Consider the following 22,460-nt stretch of genomic DNA (forward strand, 5'->3'; position numbering starts at 1 on the left):
CATAAGCATTTCATTGTCCTCTGTTATAAATGAGCTCTAACAGAATTTTAATAAAATTCAGAAATACTTTTTGATTCATGTTTGCTATTAAATGCCAGTAAAAAATTTTTTTATGATTTTAGCAAGGATAACACATTTCTCACTGATATTGATAGATCACCTACAGTATTAACTTCTAATCAAATGGTACTGAAACATGTTTCAGCTTATAAACATTTAAGTACTTTGTTAGGGTATGTCCCCCCCTTGTACTGTAAAACAAAAATGCAATCTAGTAACTAGATATTCTGTATTGCAACATATTTTGTTAAATTCGTTCAGCCAAACAGCAGAAAGTTCAAGCAATTGCTTATTTCCCATAAAAAAGTGTGATAATTTTACATTAATACTAGCTACTGGAGGATGTTGAAAAGTATACATTTCACTTAACTCAGAAGCCATATTTCTTACCAGAACACCTTTCCATTTTCAGCATATTTTGTATTGATAACTCTTTGAATGAGACCTAGAAATATTAGTATGTTGATCATTTATTAAACGTTGTGATAAATTGTTATCTTCCATATTTGCATGTATTTGGTCATCAATGAATCATTCAAATATGAGTTAACACTAGTTCTTCAGTGCTGATATCTCAGATTGATTTTAGCATTATTAATTTTCAACTGTCAAGATTAAAACAAAAATGTGCTTATATCCTTTTATCTTTTAGCCATTGAGAGGATTATTTTTTACCCTATACCTTACCTTTGACTTCTAAACATATTCTGATCTTGAAATGTGAAAATGTATTCTGTATGCATTGCACTGCGGCCTTGGGCAATGAATGACACATGAACTGCCCCTTCTTATCAGTAGCATTGGTAGGCCTTTTATATACATACAGTAAAACCTGTGCTATCCAGAACATAAGCATCAGGAAATCTGTAGAAACTGGCAAATTTCTGATGCTGAGAAAAGCAAAACAAACACAAACACCGACAGCAAAAAAGGAAACTGTCCCTTTAAGTGCTGGAGCTGGACCTCCCCTCAGAAGAGCGTGCAGCACGTACTTGGGGGAGGATTGAATGGCAGCCCGGAAGCAAGCCGCAAGCATCTCGACTTCCCCGCATGGCTCATGGTACCCCCGGCAGGCCAGCCCCTCCGTGGCTTCTGCATCCCTACCTAGCAGGCCGCCCCTGTCATCTTTTCCATCTCCACCTCACAACCACCCTTACCAGGCTGTATGGCTCCTGTACCCCTCCCCTATAGGCCCCGCACTGCTCCCGGTTCCCCCCCCCCCTCAGATAACCAGAATTTTTAGGTTACCGGCATACTCTAATCCCCAGGCATGCTGGATAACACAGATTTTACTGTATATATGCATATTTATATACACGCCTAGCTCTCATCTTGCACCAGGGAATGGCAATCTATGGGATGTTTCTACATCTTATGTGCTAGCTGGTGTGTTAATGGATGGGGGGAAAGTACCACAGCTCAGTCCCTTCTTGGGTCCTTCCTTCCTATTCATCAACCAAATTCTCCAGACAATGGGAGGAAGCAGATATTTTAGTGTAAGCCTTTTTAGCCTCACATATACCAGGACTCAAACAAGGTCAAATGAGAATTCTTGTTTCCATGTGCAGATGTATAGTCCACATTACAATGTAGTTCTATACTTATAACAGCTTGTTAAAGGACTCAATCTGGCCTGTTTTTGTGTTTACACTAGATTGAATTCATATTTTAGAATTTGCATTTCTAAACTGATTATATTAAACTGCTATTAAATATTTTGCAGATTTGAATGGACACGTGATAGTGAATAACTGTGTTAGCAAGTGTTTGTGTACACAACTGCACATAGAGGCCACATTACGAGAGTTCCCTTTAAAACTCATACAATCAGGTCTCCACTGTAAACCAGAATAGCTTTTAGTCTTTTTATTTTGGTCGTGAAATATTTTATGCTACTTGTGTTGATAATTTCTAAACAAATCATATGAGCATGTAATGTTGTTGCAGTTTATACAACATGCAGAAATGGTTCCTAAAGGCAATTTGTAAGACTATTGAACATTCTATCATGTGAATGTAAACCAAGCTAAGGGGTAATTAGGTCTAACTATTAAAATAATGTAACAGTGGTCCAGATGTCCAGTGGTTAGAGCATTAGCCCAGGATTTGAGAGACCTAGATTCAAGTTCCTATTTCTTCTCAGATGTCCTGTGTACTTTGGTGAAGTCATTCAGTCTCTGCCTCTGTTTTACATCTGTGAAATGGGAATAAAGAATTTTTTCCTACACCAGTTATATGAGAGGGAAATAAATATTTTAAAAATTATTATATGCTTTGATACAATGCTGATGGGTGTCATAAAAGTACTTACAATATAAAGAATTAGAAAAGCGTGTTAAACATTTTAACTAAGCTCTTTCGCTGAGCAATTCTAATATGTATCCTTATTGTAACTAGTCCCCTAGATATTTAAAAGACATCCATTACAAAATCAAAATTAATCAGATGCAGTATTATTGGTTACAATATAGAGATTTTATCCATCCTCAACATTCCACATTTGCAAATCACTGATTAAAATGATTTATAGAATTTTAATGGGACAACATAGCAGAAGCATGGAAATAGCTGATGAAATGCTGATTTTCTGAACTGATGAGCACCAATAACCCCATTTAAAGCCACAGAAAACTATGGACTCTTTAAATTTATATACCATTAGACCTGAATTCCCCCCCCACCCAAAAAAATAGCAAAGACATTCAGACTAGATAAAACCAGAGCAACAAGCTTCCATGTAAAACATAATGAAACAGTACACTTTTGAAATTCATGAAATCTTTAAGACAACAATATATTAGATCATTTCCTACATTACTACTACCATTCGTTACAAAACAAATTTGTCAACAAATAAAATTAAGCTAACAAGAAGCCATAAAAAAGCCAGCAAATGGTATTTAAATTCTTTAAGAAAGGTACTTAGTCTTGTCCAAGCACCTCCCGCACAACACATAGGCTGTGTCTATACTGGGCCACTTATTCCGGAAAATCAGCCGCTTTTCTGGAATAAGCTGCGAGCTGTCTACACTGGCCCTTGAATTTCCGGAAAAGCAACGATGCTCTACTGTACAAAATCAGATGCTATTCCGGAAAAACTATTCTGCTCCTGCTCGGGCACAAGTCCTTATCCGGAACACTGTTCCGGAGACAGTGTAGACAGCCCAGTAGTCTTTTCCGGAAAAAAGCCCCGATGACGAAAATGGCGATCGGGGCTCTTTTCCGGAAAAGCGCGTCTACATTGGCCACAGACGCTTTTCCGGAAGCCTGCCAATGTAGACATTTCTTTTCCGGAAAAACTGAAAACGGAATAGTATTCCGTTTTAAGCAGTTCCGGAAATTCATGCCAGTGTAGACACAGCCATACAGATTCAACATAATATAAAAAAAAAAGTTATAAAGCTATACTGTGAGCCTATCTGGTATTCCATTTCATGGAATTTAACTGTTGCTTCCACATAAATACAAACTACTACACACTGCCATCTTACCAAAGATGCATCAGATTGTCACTGATTTATTGGAAGGTAGGTACAACTTTTCTCTGCCAGCAAGAGAGTTGAGAGTGATAAGCACTGGAAGGCATACTGACTCTAGAATGATGGCTATAATGGGCAATTGCATCTCTCTGCAACAATGGAGCTCTCTACCATAAGAATAAAGGTCATCTGTGCCACAGACCAGACTTTCTCAGGGGCTAGCCTGAAACTGTAGAATTAACTGCCATAGGAACTGAAGAATATCACAAACCTTACTATTTTCTGCTCTAACTGCAAAACATACTTTTTCATCCTGCTGTCCCTAATATAAATACATTGTACCAAATACAATTAAAACCCTACAAAAATAGAACACTGTACTCCGGGGGAGATGATAATAAGGAGAATGAAGCACATGAGAGAACCATACCAAATTCAAGGCCATGAAAATTATGTCATGGAACATGAAATCTGGTCTCCCCCTGCAGGGGAGCTGACTGGACTGCAGGGACTCAGGGCACTGTAGGGGTGGTCCGGTTCCATGCTCCCAGAATGGGCAGGGCCTCTGGTGGAAGGGTTGAGGCTGGATAGCCAGCCCCCAGTACTGCCTGGATGGTGGGGTCCCCCCTCCCCCGCCGCTGATCTTCAAAATTGGCCAGAGTGTGCTGCACAGTGCTCCTGCACCGATTCTAAAGGGCCCATGGCTTTGGCTGCAGCTACTGGGAAGTGTCTGAGAACGTGTGAGGAAGTGCAACAGTTCTCAGCTAGTGGGGAGCCTGCCACTGCTGTGAAGGCGGGGGAGGAGGACCCAGTGCAGACGGTGGTAGTGGCTAGTGGCCAGGATCCAGTGGGAGTGCTCCTAGCCTCTGGGGGAGCAGAAGCAGGTTTGGGTGGTCCTCTTTTATCCAACCCTCGTTGGCAGACCCTGTCCCACAGGTAATCAGTAGGCTTTCTATCAATCAAGGTTTTGGAGACCCCGGCAGCCAGCAGAGCCAGGAACATATCTCTACGGCCCCACCTTCCCTTAGTGCCTGGTTGCGGGGGGGTGGGGGGAGTTTCCTTGCTCAGCTGAGTGGGGACACAATAGTCCCATGTCATCCCCCATTTCAGTGAGGGTGTTCAGTAACAAGATCACCTCTCCCACAGGAGAGGTGAGGGAAGATTCAGAATCACTAGCAAGGGCCCCTTTTAGTGTGGTGGAGCCGTGACCACCCCCTGGGAAAACTGAAAGGAGTCAGGGCCGGTGAAGTTGGCCACATACATGCCAATCTTCATTGCTTCCTCCCAGAACATTTTCCGGACTCATCAAGTGTTTTCCACTGACTATTCTTGTTGGGTCAGGTGGTATGGTCTGGGTACAGTGCCATTACCTCCCAATAAAACACATTCCATTAGGCTGGGGTTGTTTCCACCTGGTGGTAGGGTGCGAATGTGCTGGTTAATGAGAGGGTTTGATGTTAGAGCCCCCATCTTTTGCAATTCTACTACATTAGCCAGTATCTAGTTCTTCCGTTGGCTGCTGTCTCATGCAACCAACAAAATCTGTTAACTCAGCTTGGGTAAAGTCTTTCACCTTCTGGCGAGTCTGAGGGAGCTGTATCTGGCCACCCTGGAAGAGAGTAGTGGTCACATTTTCGGTTAAGGGACACACTTGAGAGACTAAAGGACTGAAGGAGGCGGATCTATATAGTCCAACCCCTTCTGTGGATCCCGAGGATCTGACTGAGGCAGGTCATCATCATCTGATGAAGGCCAGATGTCACCATCCCATGTGGCGGGATCCCAATCATTGGACTGGAGTGCACAGACCTTCGCCTGCAAAGGCTGGTGGTCTCGGTTATGCTTATACTTCTGATTGGCATAGTGGACAGCCATAACTTGCAAATTCTGACCCATTTCTGCTGTCTGTTTTTGGGCATGCTCTAAAGAGGCTTGCTGTATTCCTGACAAAGCTTTAATCCTGTCCAATTCCTCCTTAAACTGTGCCATTTCCTGCCGTAACCCCTCCTTCTCTTCATATACACTGCGGAGTGCGCTTAGGAATATCCATCCGGCCTGACGCACCCCCTTATCCTTCTTATGCACTTCCAATGCCTCCAGCACCTTTTGGATACCAGCAGGACTGACCTCTTCAGCTAGCTCCCCTTCAAACTGCACAGCAGACCTTATATCATACCAGAATTGAGTAACCGAACCCCAGGCTGATGTTCACGGCCAGCCTGGAATTTGGCACTCTACCCTGTTCTCTCTCTCACCCTTCTGCTTTCCCTTCTTCCACATGTTGAGCGAGTTTGTACCAAGAGAACCCTGCTCGCTGCGCCGAAATGTTGCCAGCAAGAGTAATTCTCAGGTCTGACACTGCGTTCTCTAAGTACAAAATATGCTGCATATGTCAAATGCAAGCAGTTTATTTCCTGACAGTTTTCAGATGTACCCCTTAACTAAAAGAACAACATGATAGGAAAAGTGGCATCTTACATCCCTTCTGCAAGCTGGGGACTCCATTTCAGCTGTGGATGAGCAGCAGGTCATCTAGGCTTCCAAGGCACTGGTACAGAGTCCATCGGTGAAGTCCTAATTGCATACTGTGGTGCAGCTTTAAATACAGTGTCTCTACCTTATTTTGCAGTTTGGAAATTTCCAGGGGTTACTCATTACTTGCTGATGGCTTAGCTGTTAACTATTGATCTGGTACAACTTGTCCTTTGACCTTGTTTACATGATCAGTACATCTGGGTAAATAAGATTGTTATATGTTCTTGCCCTTGTCTATAACATGTTTTTTGCTACAATGACACCACTGCTTATCTTAAATGGTATGTGTTCCTAGAGGCTTGCTTCTGGTTCATCAGATATAGGGGAAGGGGGGAATGCATGCTTCAGCACCCCTATACTTCCCACGTACAAAGTTCTTCTGCAATTAACCCCTACCGTGCCCTACGAGGAGTAGTGCAGATGTAAGGTTGGAAATTTCATACCATGCCACCCTAACTCCTGTGCTTCAGCTTGAGAGCTGGCAGCTGGAAATCAGAGAGCAAAGACCAAGAATATTCCCAGATTCTCATAAAATCATTCAAGGTTCAGTCTACATTTCATGTAATAAACTCAGTATAATTCCCAATGCAGAAACTTTTGCATATATCTAACTATGTGAATTTGTGTAAATACCAATACTTCAATAAAAACTATTGTAATGCTGTTGCAATACTGAAATTCAAAAAAATCACATTGACTTTGAGAGATTTTGTATATATCCAGTGCCATCTTTCTAGAAGAAATTTTATTTTATTTAATCATGCACTGGATCATCCAAAGTAATCCCATGCCTTTGTTTCACAGGAACCACATATACAGATGCATACATACACAAAGTAGACAATCCTGTAACAGTAATCTGAAACTGCCAGTTTTCTCACTCCCATAGCACTTGGTTTGGGTCATGCAAGTATGAAGCTTCATTCAAGGGTAGACTGAAGCTGACAAAGAAATGTGTATACATTGTACTGAATATAATGGACCAGTCTGATTCCTAACCCTATTGATTTCTGATTATTGGTATATTAAATAATCTATTCAGCTAATAAACATATTGGGACTTGCTCTTCATATTTGTCAACAGAATGTGTTGGCACTGTCTCATAAATTATAAAATAAAATAAAATATTGCCATGAATGTAATAGCACACGGGCGTGTATAGCAGACAAGCATGGAAAGGGTAAATGATCTAAAAATAGTAAATAGCAACACCTCACTCTGCCCATTTAAGCAGACTATAGTAGTTCTTCACTGAACCATTAAACACCCAAGAATAATGATATCATGGCAGCTGTGACAAAAAAGGCTTTTGAATTCCTATAAAGATAACAGATGCAAAAGTACACTCCACCCATCAAACTCTGTCATGACCGTTGCTCTTGAGTGCTCATGGGAAGCATTTGCAGTAGGTTATGAGAGTGTTCATATTTCTGAATTGGTAAGGAAAATTGTGTCCAGTTAGTAAAGATTTCTTCAGCATTCAATATGAATCTGACAGAACTGTCAAGAGGAGGCAGAATGGTGGGAAGTAGTTCTAATGTAATGTTTGATGGGTTCAGTGGAGCTATTCAGTGAAAAGAAGAATAAAAAATGAGGCTTCTTATTAAGATCTCGCTGAAATATCAGCCATGGGATGCAGTGCTGTGTAGTATATTTGTATTGTGACGTATAAAAGGTTGAGGGTGGAGAAGCAAATAATGATTTATTATGCAGATAGCTGCAGTGGCACAGGAGCCAAGCAAACAGAGCTGTAAACAGGGGAGTTTGAGTGGGAGTTTGTAAAGGGAGTTTGGATTGTGGGACTTGTTTGGAGTTTGTTTTTCCTGTGCAGGGGGTGTTTTGGTTTGTTTTTGTGTTCACCGGACTAATAGGATTTTGGTGAGAAAGTAGATAAAACATAGAGGCATTAGTGGCCATGGCCCAAGTAGTAGAGAACACAAGGAGGATGATTGGATGTGGTAGCTGCAGTATGTACATGATTCTGGAGGGGATACCTGAAAGGAGTTTTGTTTGCATGAAGTGCCGCCTGATAGAGCTGATGGAAGAAAAGATCCGAGGACTGGAGATGCAAGTGGAAACTCTGGTCGAGTTTAGAAGGGGGTTTGAGCAGATAATGGGGCAAAGGCATGATGTGGCTAAAGGGGAAAGCTTAGATATGCAGATGGAAGCAGGATCAAGGGCCTCACGGGGGACTGCTGTGCGAAGAAAATGGACAGTGGAAGCATGTGACTCAGAGGACCAGGCAGAGGAAAAGATGGGTCAGTGAAGGAAAACTAGAGCTCAAGAACAGGTATGTGGAGTTGGAAAATGAAGAAGGGGTACAGCAGGTAGATAATGAAGATGGAAGGATAAGGAAGAAGAGAAGAGTGGTTAGTCCCATAGATAAAAGGGAAGACTTAATGGAGACAACACCAATAATGAGCATTAGGATTACAAGGGAAAATAGGAATGGTAAGGATTTGCAGCCAGAGGAAGCTAGAGATAGACCAGAGAATTTCACTGTCACTAGGAAAAGGCAGGTCTATGTGATTGGAGACTCCTTATTGAGAAGAATAGATAGGCCTGTAACCAGAGCTGATCCAGAGAATAGAAGGGTGTGCTGTCTGCCAGGTGCTAAGATACGAGATGTGGAACTGAGGTTGAAGAGAATTATTAAGGGAGCAGGAAGGAATCCATTGATCATCCTTCATGTAGGAACAAATGATACGGCTAGATTCTCGCTGGAACGAATTAAGGGAGACTATACTAGGCTGGGGAGGATGCTCAAGGAAATTGAGGCTCAGGTGATCTTTAGTGGGATTCTGCCTGTTCCTAGAGAAGGGCAACTAAGATGTGACAGGATTATGATGATCAATAGATGGCTTAGGCAGTGGTGCTATAAGGAGGGCTTTGGGATGTATGGTCACTGGGAGGCATTTATGGACCGAGGACTGTTCTCTAGAGATGGACTTCACCTAAGTAGGGAGGGAAATAGACTTCTAGGATGGAGGCTGGCTCAACTTATTAAGAGAGCTTTAAACTAGGAATTTGGGGGAGATGGTTGGGAGATGCCAAGGTAATCTCTACGCCAGCTTTTAACACTGAGAGGGAGGAAAACGAAGTAAGAAAGGATATAGCTGGGGGTAGGAGAATGAACATGAGGAAGGGTGGGGTGGATACTAGTCTAATAGGTCATATTGGAGGTATAACATCTGTGCCAAATTGGGTAAAGAATGTGAATGAGGCCAAACAGCAAAAATTAAGATGTTTGTACTCCAATGCAAGGAGCCTAGGTAACAAAAAGGAGGAACTAGAGCTATTGGTCCAGGAAGTGAAACCAGATATTATAGGAATAACAGAAACATGGTGGAATACTAGGCATGACTGGAGTACAGGTATTGAAGGGTATGTGCTGTTTAGGAAAGACAGAAATAAGGGTAAAGGTGGTAGAGTCGCATTGTATATCAAAGATGAGGTAGATCGTAAAAAAATAAAAAGTGATGGAATGGAGAAGACAGAGTCCGTTTGGGCAAAAATCACATTGAAAACTATCAGATCCTCCCCTGGGATAGTGCTTGGGGTGTGTTATAGACCACCAGGATCCAATTTGGATATGGATAGAGACCTCTTTATTGTTTTTAATGAAGTAAATACTCATGGAAACTGTGTAATCATGGGAGATTTCAACTTTCCAGATATAGACTGGAGAACAAGTGCTAGTAATAGTAATAGGCTCAGATTTTCCTAGATGTGATAGCTGATGAATTCCTTCATCAAGTAGTTGCTGAACCAACACGGGGGGATGCTATTTTAGATTTGGTTTTGGTGAGTAGCGAGGCCCTCATAGATGAAATGGTTGTAGGAGACAACCTTGGCTCGAGTGATCATGAGCTAATTCAGTTTAAATTAAATGGAAGGATAAACAAAAATAAATCTGAGACTAGGGTTTTTGATTTCAAAAGGGCTAACTTTAGTAAATTAAGGAAATTCGTTAGGGAAATTGATTGGACTAAAGAAATTATGGATCTTAAAGTGGAGGAGGCCTGGAATTATTTTAAGTTAAAGTTGCAGAAGCTGTCAGAAGCCTGTATCCCTAGAAAAGGGAAAAAAATTATAGGCAGGTGTGTTAGACCAAGCTGGATGAGCAAGCATCTCAGAGAGGTGATTAAGAAAAAGCAGAAAGCATATAAAGAGTGGAAAATGGGAGGGATCAGTAAAGAAAGCTACCTTATTGAGGTTAGAGCATGTAGGGATAAAGTGAGAAAGGCTAAAAGTCAGGTAGAGTTGGACCTTGCAAAGGGAATTAAAACCAATAGTAAAAGGTTTTATAGCCATATAAATAGGAAAAAAAAAAAGAAGAAGAAGTAGGACCACTAATTACTAAGGATGGAGTGGAGGTTAAGGATAATCTAGGAATGGCCCAATATTTGAACAAATACTTTGCTTTAATGAGGCTAATGAAGATCTTAGGGATAATGGTAAGTTAACAAATGGGACTGAGGATAAGGAGATAGATATTACCATATCCGAGGTGAAAGCAAAACTTGAACAGCTTAATGGGAGTAAATCGGGGGCCCAGATGGTCTTCATCCAAGAATATTAAAGGAACTGGCACATGAACTTGCAAGTCCATTAGCAAAAAATTTTAATAAATCTCTAAACTCAGGGGTTGTACCATTTGACTGGAGAATTGCTAATATAGTTCCGATTTTTAAGAAAGGGAAAAAAAGCGACCCGGGTAACTATAGGCCTGTTAGTTTGACATCTGTAGTATGTAAGATCCTGGAAAAAATTTTGAAGGAGAATGTAGTTAGAGACATTGAGGCTAATGGCAATTGGGACAAATTACAACATGGTTTTACAAAAGGTAGATCGTGCCAAACCAACCTGATCTCCTTTTTTGAGAAAGTAACAGATTTTTTAGATAAAGGAAATGCAGTGGATCTAATCTACCTCGACTTTAGTAAGGTATTTGATACAGTACCACATGGGGAATTATTGGTTAAACTGGAAAATATAGGGATTAATATGAAAGTTGACAGGTGGATAAGCAACTGGTTAAAGGGGAGACTACAGCGGGTCATACTGAAAGGTGAACTGTCAGGTTGGAGGAAGGTTACTAGCGGAGTTCCTCAGGGATCAGTTTTGGGGCCAATTTTATTTAATCTTTTTATTGCTGATCTTGGCACCAAAAGTGGAAGTGTCCTAATAAAATTTGCAGATGACACAAAGTTGGGAGCTATTGCCAATTCAGAAAAGGATTGGGATATCATACAGGAAGATCTGGATGATCTTGTAAATTGGAGTGATAGCAATAGGATGAAATTTAATAGTGAGAAGTGTAAGGTTATGCATTTAGGGATTAATAGCAAGAATTTTAGTTATAAGCTGGGGACACATCAGTTGGAAGTAACGGAGGAGGAGAAGGACCTCGGAGTCCTGGTTGATTATAGAATGACTATGAGCCGCCATTGTGACATGGCCGTGAAAAAGGCTAATATGATCTTGGGATGTATTAGGCGAGGTATTTCCAGTAGGGATAAGGAGGTGTTAGTGCCATTATAAAGGGCATTGGTGAGACCCCATTTGGAATACTGTGTGCAGTTCTGGTCTCCCATGTTTAAGAAGGATGAATTCAAACTGGAACAGGTACAAAGAAGGGCCACTAGGATGATCCGAGGAATGGAAAACCTGTCTTATGAAAGGAGACTCAAGGAGCTTGGCTTGTTTACTTTAACCAAAAGAAGGCTGAGGGGGGACATGATTGCACTGTTTAAATATATTAGAGGGATAAATACCAGGGAAGGAGAGGAATTATTTAAGTTTAATACCAATGTGGACACAAGAACAAATGGATATAAGCTGGCTAGTAGGAAGTTTAGACTTGAGATTAGACGAAGGTTTTTAACCATTAGAGGAGTGAAGTTCTGGAACGGCCTTCCAAGGGAAGTAGTGGGGGCAAAAGATCTATCTGGTTTCAAGATTAAACTAGATGGGTTTATGAAGGGGATGGTTTGATGAGATAACATGATCTTGGTAACTAATTGACCATTCATTATCAGTGGGAAATAGGTCAATGGAGGGATGATAGGAGTTACTACAGAGAACTTTCTGTGTGTATGGCTGATGAGTCTTGCCCACATGCTCAGGGTTTAGCTGATCACCATATTTGGGGTCGGGAAGGAATTTTCCTCCAGGGTAGATTGGCAGAGGTCCTGGAGGTTTTTCGCCTTCCTCTGTAGCATGGGGTACAGATCACAGCTGGAGGATTCTCTGCAGGGGGTCAGACTAGATGATCATAATGGTACCTTCTGACCTTAAAGTCTATGAGTCTATGATTTATCCTTATAAAACTAGCCTGGGCCCACGTGTAGGAAAACCCACCACATATGTTAGGCTGAGGGAAACAGATTCATAGTTGGTGATATATTTTACCCTGAGTGCCCAGAGAACGATACTTGCCTCGGGGAGAGAAGACTGTATGCAGAGGTTGTTTGATAAGATTGGCAGGCTAAGGGAACACCCAAGATTTCTGGCTAAATTTGAGTGCTGCTACATTCATTGCCTCCAGAACCTGGGTTAGCATGAGTGGGGAAGATTTGTGCTGCCTTTCTGACAAACCAACACAACACATTCAAAGGCCAAGGATTCTAAGTGGTGATTTTCCACATCCATTATAAGATGGGGGGTATCTTTTAAAATCTCCACCCAAAAATAGAATATCCAATCAGCTTCCACTTTAGCGATTCTGCCTCCATTCCATGCAAATTAGAGCTTGTGTAGACATGGAATTCACAGAGAAATTGGTACAAAATAGCTAGTGTGAGATTTTAAAATACAATAGCTCTTCCATACAAGATATGCCAATCTTTCTTTCCACGTAGATGAGCCCTGAAAGGCTTCTGCACTTCATGTTCTGGACTATGCTGGTTCTCTTTTCAGAACTAAAAGGAATTTTCCCTCATTACAAAATAGGCACTATGTAGTGTCTTTAGACTTTAGACTCCAGCTCTGACTTGGTATTTGGGAAACACAGCCTCAAGTCTCAGCTCTACTCCAAGTTATAGCCCAAATCACTAAGTAAATGATTATTCCTGGGGTAAGGACAGAGAGAGAGAGAAAGAATGTGTGTTTGGCTCTTTCCCTTCCCTCCATTGACCCTTCCCTCCTTTACCCTTCTTCACAGCATATAAGGGTTTTCATACTGTAGATTCTCTATTTTATACAAGTTTTTCCAGGAATACAGTGTGGCAGCAGCAGCAGGGCCAGAGTTGTAGTTACTGATGAACTAGCTGGGAAACCTGCTTTGTATTGCTGGATGGTGAGTGGGTTCTTAGGTCTGCTCCAGAATATCATTTTAGTTATCACATCTTACATGAAGAAAGGAGAAGGATCAATGGTCTGCCCAGTTATGGATCCTAGATTGATTTAACAAGAAGTTAAATGATTCAATGATTAGGCTTGCCCTTCATACCAGTTTGGCAGGCATTCACACTGTTATGCATTTCTTTGGCATTTCAGTCCTCATCATAATAAAGGTTGTAACATTCTTGAAGTTTTTTCGTGCAGGAGTATGACTACATATTTCTTGTTGTATCATTGAGGCTGAACAACAGCATACTGCACAAGCCACATTACAGATGCAGCCTCACTAATGTAAATCATTCATTCCTGATCAGTCATTTATATTGACAGTAGAAAACAAGAGAAAGAGGAAATAATGTAGAATAGAAAATGCTTGTATAAATTATAATGCACAGCTAAGTTGTGAGTCTAGTAGTAATGTTTCTTGATCCACAACTTTAGTCTGTCTACATTAAAAAATCTATGTTGGCATACCTATAACAGCATAGTCATCCTCCTCCCAGTATAGATGGAACATAGAAAAAGTTCTTCTGATGTGGGAACAGCTCCTCCCGTGAATGGTGTTAATTATACCAGATCTTTCCCTTGCCCCTCCCCCCCAATATTTCTGTATGGTTCTTGTCGGACATGACTCCCCATCCCTCCTCTCCACTGGTGTCTAGCTGATTGCACATACTCCTCTGCTTTCCCCCTTTCCCTTGACCCTACTTCTCTTTGGGTATGTCTACCCTTGCAGTCTATTTCAGAATAGGACCACAAATGTAGGCATTTGGAATTGCAAATCAAGCCCAGGATTTAAATATCCCATGCTCGATTTGCATCTTCCCGGCTGGGCGCCATTTTTGAAATTTACAAGCCTGGAAAAACTGCCCGCATCTACACGTGGCAGTGAAACAGCATTCAAAATAAAGCCCTATTTTGAACTACCTGTTATTCCTCCTGCAAAGAGGTTTAACAGGTAGTTCGAAATAGGGCTTTATTTCAAACACCCATTTCACTGCTGCGTGTAGACGTGGGCAGTTATTCTGGGCTTGTAAATTTCAAAAATGGTGCCCAGCCGGAAGATGCAAATCAAGCACGGGATATTTAAAGCCCAGGACTGATTTGCAATTCTGAATGCCTACATTTGCAGCCCTATTCTGAAATAGGCTGCAAGTGTAGACATACCCTTAGTTACAAATTATGTTAAGATCTGTATCGTGCCTTTGGTATGTTAACCCATATTACTTACATTAAGTCCTTTTAGCGTGTTAAGTAATCCAATTTATGGTAGGTTTCTGATTACTTAAAGCCATAAAGCTGAATTTTACCTAGAAATCATATTGCTTAATGTATGCTTATGAATGTGTATGTAACTTGTGGAATGTGTGTGAGGTCTGAATGAGAAATACCCAATCCAAGGCAGTTTGGGATCGCTGACCATTTAAGATAGACAAAGATCCTGCAAGCAGATAAATTAACTGAGAAGCAGCCAGAAAATCTCTCTCTCTCTCGAACAAGAGGTAACATCACAGCAGAAACCTGGGACCAGCCCAGAGAACAGAAAGCCACCTGTAGATCCAAAGGGATCTCCCAAGGAACATCATGGTTGAGTTTCCAGGAAGCTGATGCCTGGCCAGCACTCCAACCACCAGTCAAATCAAATTGAACCTACACCGCACTTGCAGCCTGACTCCTACTGCCAGCATGAATGGTGTGTGTGTGTGTGTATATATATATCACCTTACTCGTAAGAATTTGTACCAATAAATCACCCCAAAAGCAATACTGCTCCAGCCCACCCTTTGTCCGGATTAGTTTCTCAACAGGCCTGAGGAAGTGCAACAGTTCTCAGCTAGTGGATACAGAAAGGTTGGCTATGCAGACAGAGGGTCAGGAACAATGTGAATAGTTACCTTTCACCTCAACACTGACACAATATTTTTTCTGTAGCCTTCTGCACTATACAACTAGTATATAGGAATATGTACATAAGAACAATCATACTGGGTCAGATGAAAGGTCCATCTAGCCCAGTATCCAAGGTCCAGTAGCCCAGTGAAACTGAGCATATGACTAGTTTACTCCCTTTCCCATGGTTTTGCAAAATGACAGACCTATACAGTAGCTTCACATCATATGCACACAACATAGAACACAGGGAACATTTTAATAATTGTTTTAATAGTTCTATTTAAATTAATTGTAAAATACAATAATTATTTTTATTCCCCATATGTATTCAGGAGGCATTCAGATATTAAGTTGGTGAGGGCAGGCTATTCAGGTACCTAGATACATTTTCAGATATCTATATACATCCCCTAGAGCCAGCTAGTCATTTACACTGCTTTTTCAGTTGTCAATGCACACAAGTGTTTGCCAAAGCTTCTCACACAAATACTTCCATTATAAGTAATATCTGTTCCATGGTAAGGATAGAGAAGGAGATAAAAGAATGGCCATGAAATCAACTGTTAGAGGATAAGCTCATATCTCAAAGGGTGTTTTTCATTCTGCCTATCAAAATACTTGTGTGATCCCATGTTTGTTTTTCATACAATTTTGGTATAACTATTATAGCAAAATGACTCTGTTATGGCTTATGGTAATACGGCTTTTTACACTCCAGCAACTGAAGAAATATCTCTCTAAAAACAAAGAAAGGAAGAAGTCCTTCAATTTCTCACTGCTCTCCTCCCCTCGCCCCCAATCTCTGCATTATGAACTGTTGATTGGGAACAAATTTTCTGTCTTCTTTATATTGCCTTATAAACATTGAATCATTTTTTAGCACATGATCTGACTGTCACTTTAGAGCATATTTATTTATTGATGAAAAGAAGAGACAGTCATTAGTAGTATTGTTAGTAGAGATACATATATTAGGGAAAACAAAATAGAAAACACAAATAGAATATTAATACAACAACTAACAGAAATGCACAATTACTCAAATGCAAAACTGGAAGATTGAGAACTAAAACCCCCAAGCAGTTAAAATAGCTAAGTTTAGCCCAGCAATTCACATAAAATATCTTTTATTGTACATTAATAACAAAGAGGGACATAGGAAGATTTATGTGACAACTATAGCAACTGCATATAGTATCTTTGGGGTGCATATTTTGTTAAGTTTATGAATGATTTAGCATTACTGTGACTAGTGGGGAGAGTTACTACATCTCCTTCAGGAACTAAAAATAGTTTGTGTTGGGATGATTAAAATGAATCATTCAAGTTTTTAAATGCCTCCAGAAAGATATTGCCCCATTGGGAGGACTGAATATTTTCATTCTAACTCAGTTTTTCAGAGACCAACATAAAAATGTGCTCTTGGCATAAAAAGGTTGTTTTTCAACAGACTCCTGGCTTATGTTCTCATCCAGCAAAGAGGTAAGATCTTTTGTCAAAGGAGGGCCTCAATTTTTGTGGAAGGGTTTGAATAGGACCCCTTGAGACTGATAACATGTAAACTTTTAGCCTGGCTATAGGAACTTTTACTCTTTATACATGTTTCCTCTGTAATGTTTTTACATTTAGAATCAATTTATTTTGTTTTACGGTATTGGTTGATACCTTTTCTTCATAGGCTACTAGTAAACCAGAGATGCCTGTCTTCAATTAGAGCTGCTGAGGATATCACAGGGAGATGCAGAGGGGTCCCCAGTCTGGAGCGAGAAAGAGACAGGTTTTCAACGAAGAGAGATGACAATTGGGAGCCTGAAATTGTAAGAGGGTGCTGCTGAGGAAACCAGGACTTCAGCAGGATTCAAAAAAGAATTAGAAAATGTCATGAAGGATATGTCCATCAATGTCTATAAGCCGGAATGGGTAGGAATGGTAACCCTAGCTTCTGTTTGTCAGAAACTGGGAATGGGTGATAGGGGAGGTATCACTTAATTACCTGATCTGTTCATTCCTTCTGGGGCACCTGGCATTGGCCACTGTCAGAAGACAGGATACTGGGCTAGATGGACCTTTGGTCTGACCCAGTATGGCCATTCTTATGTGATATAATCTACTGTAAATGGGGCCAATGTGTGCTATTAGGTGGCATTCCACTATTTATAAAGTTCATCATAAGAGAACCCTAATTAAGTAACAAGCCATCTCTCATCTGAAGAAAGTTAGAGTCCCCAGGGTTAGGGTATACAGAAGGTAGCAATGTGTGCTCTATCTAGCCTTCTAATATGATAGCCTTTACCTGTTTGATTGTACCCACTACAAACTTTTTTATACAGACTCATAAATGTAACAGTATTTTTAGATGTTTTATTTGGGTTTGTTTTCATGATATAATAGAATGGAATTCACACCAATTCACAGATATTACCTCTAGTAGTTTCCGTAATAAGAAAGTTCATCACCCTTAAAAGACCATATGGCATTACATATGTTCAGTTTGCACTAAGAATGTAGCATTCAGAATATGCTGTCCTTTAGCCATTCCGGATATTAAGCTGCAAACTGAACAAGTAGAGAACCTCTCAATCTGTTACGCTGAGAGTTACTGTACAAATACACTGCCATGAAGCAGACAGCCAGCCCTTGCGAATAATTGCTGGGATTCCAAAACAGTGGCTCAGGCAAGAACTTTTTTATCTGCTGATATTGATTTAGGTACAGGAAAGGGCTTGGATTTTCAAAGTCGCCTCAGGGTAGAATGCTGCCAATTCCCACTGAATGTCAGTGGGATTTGTTTACCCATCTCCCTTAGGCTCCTTTGAAGAATCCCTGCCAAGAAGTCTAACAGTAAGCAAACCTGTAAAGCCACAGTTCCCCAAGGTACTTCTCAATATCCATTATTTTAGTAGTAGCTGAAAGTTTCATTGTACTGTTGAATACTAATTCAGTTACTTTCAGTCTCTCAATCTGTGTATAAATCCTTTCATTAACTCACATGCTTAGAGATAATGAAGTAATTCAGAAAGTGGTATAATAAATTCTCCCATTCCTCTCCATCTGTTCTTTCAGTCCAAAGATTTTCTCTTTTTCCCCCATCTCCTCCAACTTGCGTCTTCTTTCTGACATTCACCACCCCTTGAATAAAATAAGTGCTCTGCCTTTTCTTCCCCTGACCTCATACTCTTTTCTCAGTCTTTCATTTTGCTTTTATCTTGTGCTCTGCTCCCTCCTCTATCCCATCATTTTTTAACCACTTTGTCTCCACTTGCTTGATTTCTCAATTTCAAGCCAAGATTCTCTTTCTCTCTCTTGGTTCCCTCTTCTATTCTTTTATTTTATAATCGGAATCCTCTTATTTTCTAGGTTTTTCTGTCCCTTTGCTACCCACAATGATACTTCTTCTCCAAAACCTCCATGTGCTCTGCTACTGCTTTCCCCTGACATAGATGTTGGATTCTTCTTGCTATCTCTTCCGATGTAACATGAGAGCACTATCCAGTCTCTCTGCTTGGTGCTTTACTCCAAAACCTATTTATTAATTATTAGCATTAATTTTTGTGGAGGCTAATTTTTGTGCACGTAGAGTCAGGTATGATCAGAAAGAAGAAATTTCCTTCCCCAGGAGATCTTATAATCAGACAAATAATAAGGAAAGAGAAATAATATTTACTTAAAGTGGTCTAGATAATGGATCGCCAATTCTACATTTTATATATAATTACATGTAGCCCTGGTCTATCCTAAGGAATTATTTCAAAATACTCTCCCTCCCACTTCAAATTAATAATCGGAACATCCATACTACCAAGTCATTGTCTACCAAGCCTGTTATTTTGAAATATCGAGCTGGTTATTTGGAAATCTGTACTTCTGCTTTCCTTAGGGAATAACGTTAATGTCAAAATTGTTATAAATTGTTTGAAATAGTGTTAGTGTGGATGATCTGGAGCTACTAATTCAAAGTAATTGGCCATGTCAGATTGGCGGGACTGCATCATCCTGCAGGATGGAACAATCAGCAGCAGCTGCAGAACTTCTGCGTGTGGATGGCTATCTTCCTCAAGTTCTGCAAGTGGCTCGCCCCTGCCCTTATGGGACAGGACACCTGACTGAGAAATACCATCCGTGTGCAGAAGCGTGTCACTATTGCCCTGTGGAAGCTCAGCAAGCCGGAAGGCTACTGCTCCATTTGGAACTAGTTCAGCATAAGGAAATCCACAGTCAGGGCCGTGCTCCTGCAGGTAGCGAAAGCCATCAACCAGGTGATGCTGCAGAGGGTTGTTCCTCTGGGGAATGTGGACAGTATTGTCAATGGATTTGCCTGTTCTGAAAGATGCAAGCTGGCTCTTTTTTCCCTGACTGCACCATCAGAATTTGGGAGGTGAACATGCCCATTGTAATCCTGGGCAGCACAGCCAACCTCTTGGTCCCCTGGCTCAGGAATCCCTACATGGGCAGCCTGAATCCCACCAAGTGTGCATTCAGCCATTTAAAGGGGAGGTCTGGACACCTGTCTGGACCTCAGCAAGTGCAACGTCCCCTTTGTGGTGGCAGTCTGCTATGTGCTCCACCACCTGTGTGAGAGGAAGGGGGAGGCTTTTCTGCCCAGGTTGGGGACAGAAGCTGAATAGTTGGCCACGGCATATGAGCAGCTGGACACGAGCACCATCAGGAGAACACATCAAGGGGCTGTGCTCATCAGAGAGGCCTTGAGGGAATTTTGTCCAAGACTAGGTGTAAGACTTTCCCCTGTGCCTCTCCACAAGGGACCCCTGCATTCCCACTGTGTGCCTTTCCTCCCCCACCACTCCCTTCCACTGCCTTCCCTTCCCACACCTACCTTCCCCAGCAGAGCAAATAATAAAGCCTTCTTTGTTGAAACAGCAGGACTGTTTATTGGGGGGCTATGCAACAGGGGAGGGACTTGGGAAAGAACCTGGAATGGAGGAGGAAGGAGGATGGTGGAGTAGAGCTCAGAGATGGGGCTGGGACTAGTGCTTGCCTCCAGGTGGCTGGAAGTCTTTGGCCGTCCAACAGGTCCCACTATCCTATGTTATGGGTCCCAGCAGTCCCTGGGAGGACTAGGATGGAAACCATGGGGGGAGGGAGTGGCTGGTGGCCAACTTCATGCATGAGACCATTTGCTCTATCACCAAAGTGTGGGGTTTTGGGGGAGGTGCGTGTGAATGGCAGACACTGCTTGCTGGGGAGAGTGCTACTGGGTTCCCCTCCTCTTGCTCTCCCCGACAAGTTCCCATACATAGGTTCAGTCTCCTCTGCATCACCGTGCTTTCCCAGGAATGGATGCTGCTTGTGTGTGGGCATGACCCTGTGCGGCACTGCTATGTGGTGGCTTATTATGTGAAGGTGTCCTATGAGGGAGGCCCAAATAAGGTAGGCATCTATAGGAACCTTGTGAGAAGGAGTGAAAGGTACCTGTGTGAGAATGGCATGGAGCTGTGTGCTCCAGTCTGGTGCTCCATGTGCACCCACTTGCACAGGCTGCTGTGAGATGCCCCCAGGCTGAGTAGGCCAAGTGAGGAGCACACAGCCCGTCGCCTGCCCTCCATGTATTCAGGGAAAGTTATAAAACCTGAAGTGCCTTCCCCAGGTTCATCCCAAAGTCTGGGAGATATCCTGAGAGGGGGAGACTGGCTCCAGGGTGTGAAGCAAGTCCTGACTGGTGGACATGGGTGCCTGACTGGCCACCTCCTCCTCCTCATCCACAACTCTGCCCTCCTGAAGGCTGATGCTGGGCATGTCCTGGCTAGACTCCACAACTCTGATGGAAGCCTAGTTCGAACTACCTAGTTCGTGCCGCGTGTAGCCGCGCGGCACGGGGTTCGAACGAGCGGGGATTTAAAAATGGCGGCGCCCCGCTTATGCAAATGAAGCCCGGGAAATTCAAATCCCGGGCTTCATTTGCAAGTGCGGTATGCCTACATTACCCCGCTAGTTCAAACTAGCGGGGTAATGTAGGCATACCCAGAAGTAATTGGCCCCAGCCAAGGATGGGATCCAGCTGGTCAAAGTAGCAGCAAGTGTGTGGTGGCACACTTGAGCACCCACTCTGCTCCCTTTCCTTGTGGTAGGCCTATTGAAGCTCCTTTACCTTCATTCAGATCTGGTCCAGGGTCTAGTTGTGGCCTCTCTAAGCCAGGCTGGCGATGATCCCAACAGTAGACGGCAGAATTTCACTCTCTGGTGTGGAGATCCAGGAGGCTGATCTCCTCCCCTCAGACCTTGGTGATGTCCAGGATTTCTTCACCAGTCCAGGCTGGAGCTCTCCTGCATCCCTGGCCAGTGGCAGCTGAGGGAGCAGCTGAGGGAGTGGCATCTGTGGGAGGTTCTGAGGGAGCTTTGGTGTCAGTCATCTCTCCCTTGGATGCTACTGTATGGCACAGGGCTTATGACAAAGGTCACTACATAGCACAAGCCCTTTTCCTGTTGCCAGTAGTTTAAAGCTTTGCAGGAAAAGAGGAACAGTGGAAATGCCAGGGGTTGCCAGAGCAGTCAGAAGTACAGAAGTGGCACTCCACAGTGTCCAGGGGAATGAGGGGCATGCACAAGCAGCAGGAGTGACAGAACCTGGGTGATCAGGGAATACAGTCGAGGCTGGTCCTCATCCTGCATGCGGGCACTATGGAAGTATTACACCATAATATTCAGCACAAGGCCCATGAGCTTAGCACTGCTTTGCAGCAGCTGTAGCTCCATGTTGTGAGTGCTGTGGCATCCTGAAGGACAACCAGAGCACACTGTATCCATTTTGTGTCCCTCATTGTGGGAGGCACATGTTGCAGCTTGCCTGATCAAGCAGCCACAGGAAGTCTCCATCCTCCTGGTGCCATCTGTACTAGCCTGTCAATGACTTTCACTAGGCAAGAGTGGAGGTTCATTGTAATATCCCTTGTCCCCAAAGATAAATGGGGATAGTTTATACAAGGTTCAGTGATTAAAACTTCCTTAAACTCACTTCTACTATAATGCAATCAAGGTAGAATGAATAGAACCTTGGCTGTGTCTACATTGGCACCCCTTTCCGGAAAAGGGTTGCTAATGAGACCAGTCGGAACTGCAAATGCCGCGGGGGATTTAAATATCCCCCGCAGCATTTGCATGGACATGGCTGCCACTTTTTTCCGGCTCGGGGT

The 22,460-nt window shown here is 42.3% G+C and overlaps 1 long non-coding RNA gene across 2 annotated transcripts in view; it reads right to left on the minus strand.

Moving 5' to 3' along the window:
• The window catches only part of LOC149524542 (uncharacterized), a 189,563-nt gene extending 183,062 nt beyond the window's left edge, over positions 1 to 6,501 (minus strand). The window contains exon 1 of one of the 2 annotated variants that reach the window (XR_016349460.1): positions 6,018 to 6,501. This is a non-coding gene — a long non-coding RNA (uncharacterized LOC149524542). The remainder of the gene's footprint in view (positions 1 to 6,017) is intronic. The other variant, XR_016349459.1, reaches the window with a different exon arrangement.
• Positions 6,502 to 22,460: the final 15,959 nt, after the last annotated feature.

Source organism: Pelodiscus sinensis, chromosome 4, assembly GCF_052426305.1.
Source record: "Pelodiscus sinensis isolate ZL-2025 chromosome 4, ASM5242630v1, whole genome shotgun sequence".
In the NCBI taxonomy this organism is placed as follows: domain Eukaryota; kingdom Metazoa; phylum Chordata; order Testudines; family Trionychidae; genus Pelodiscus; species Pelodiscus sinensis.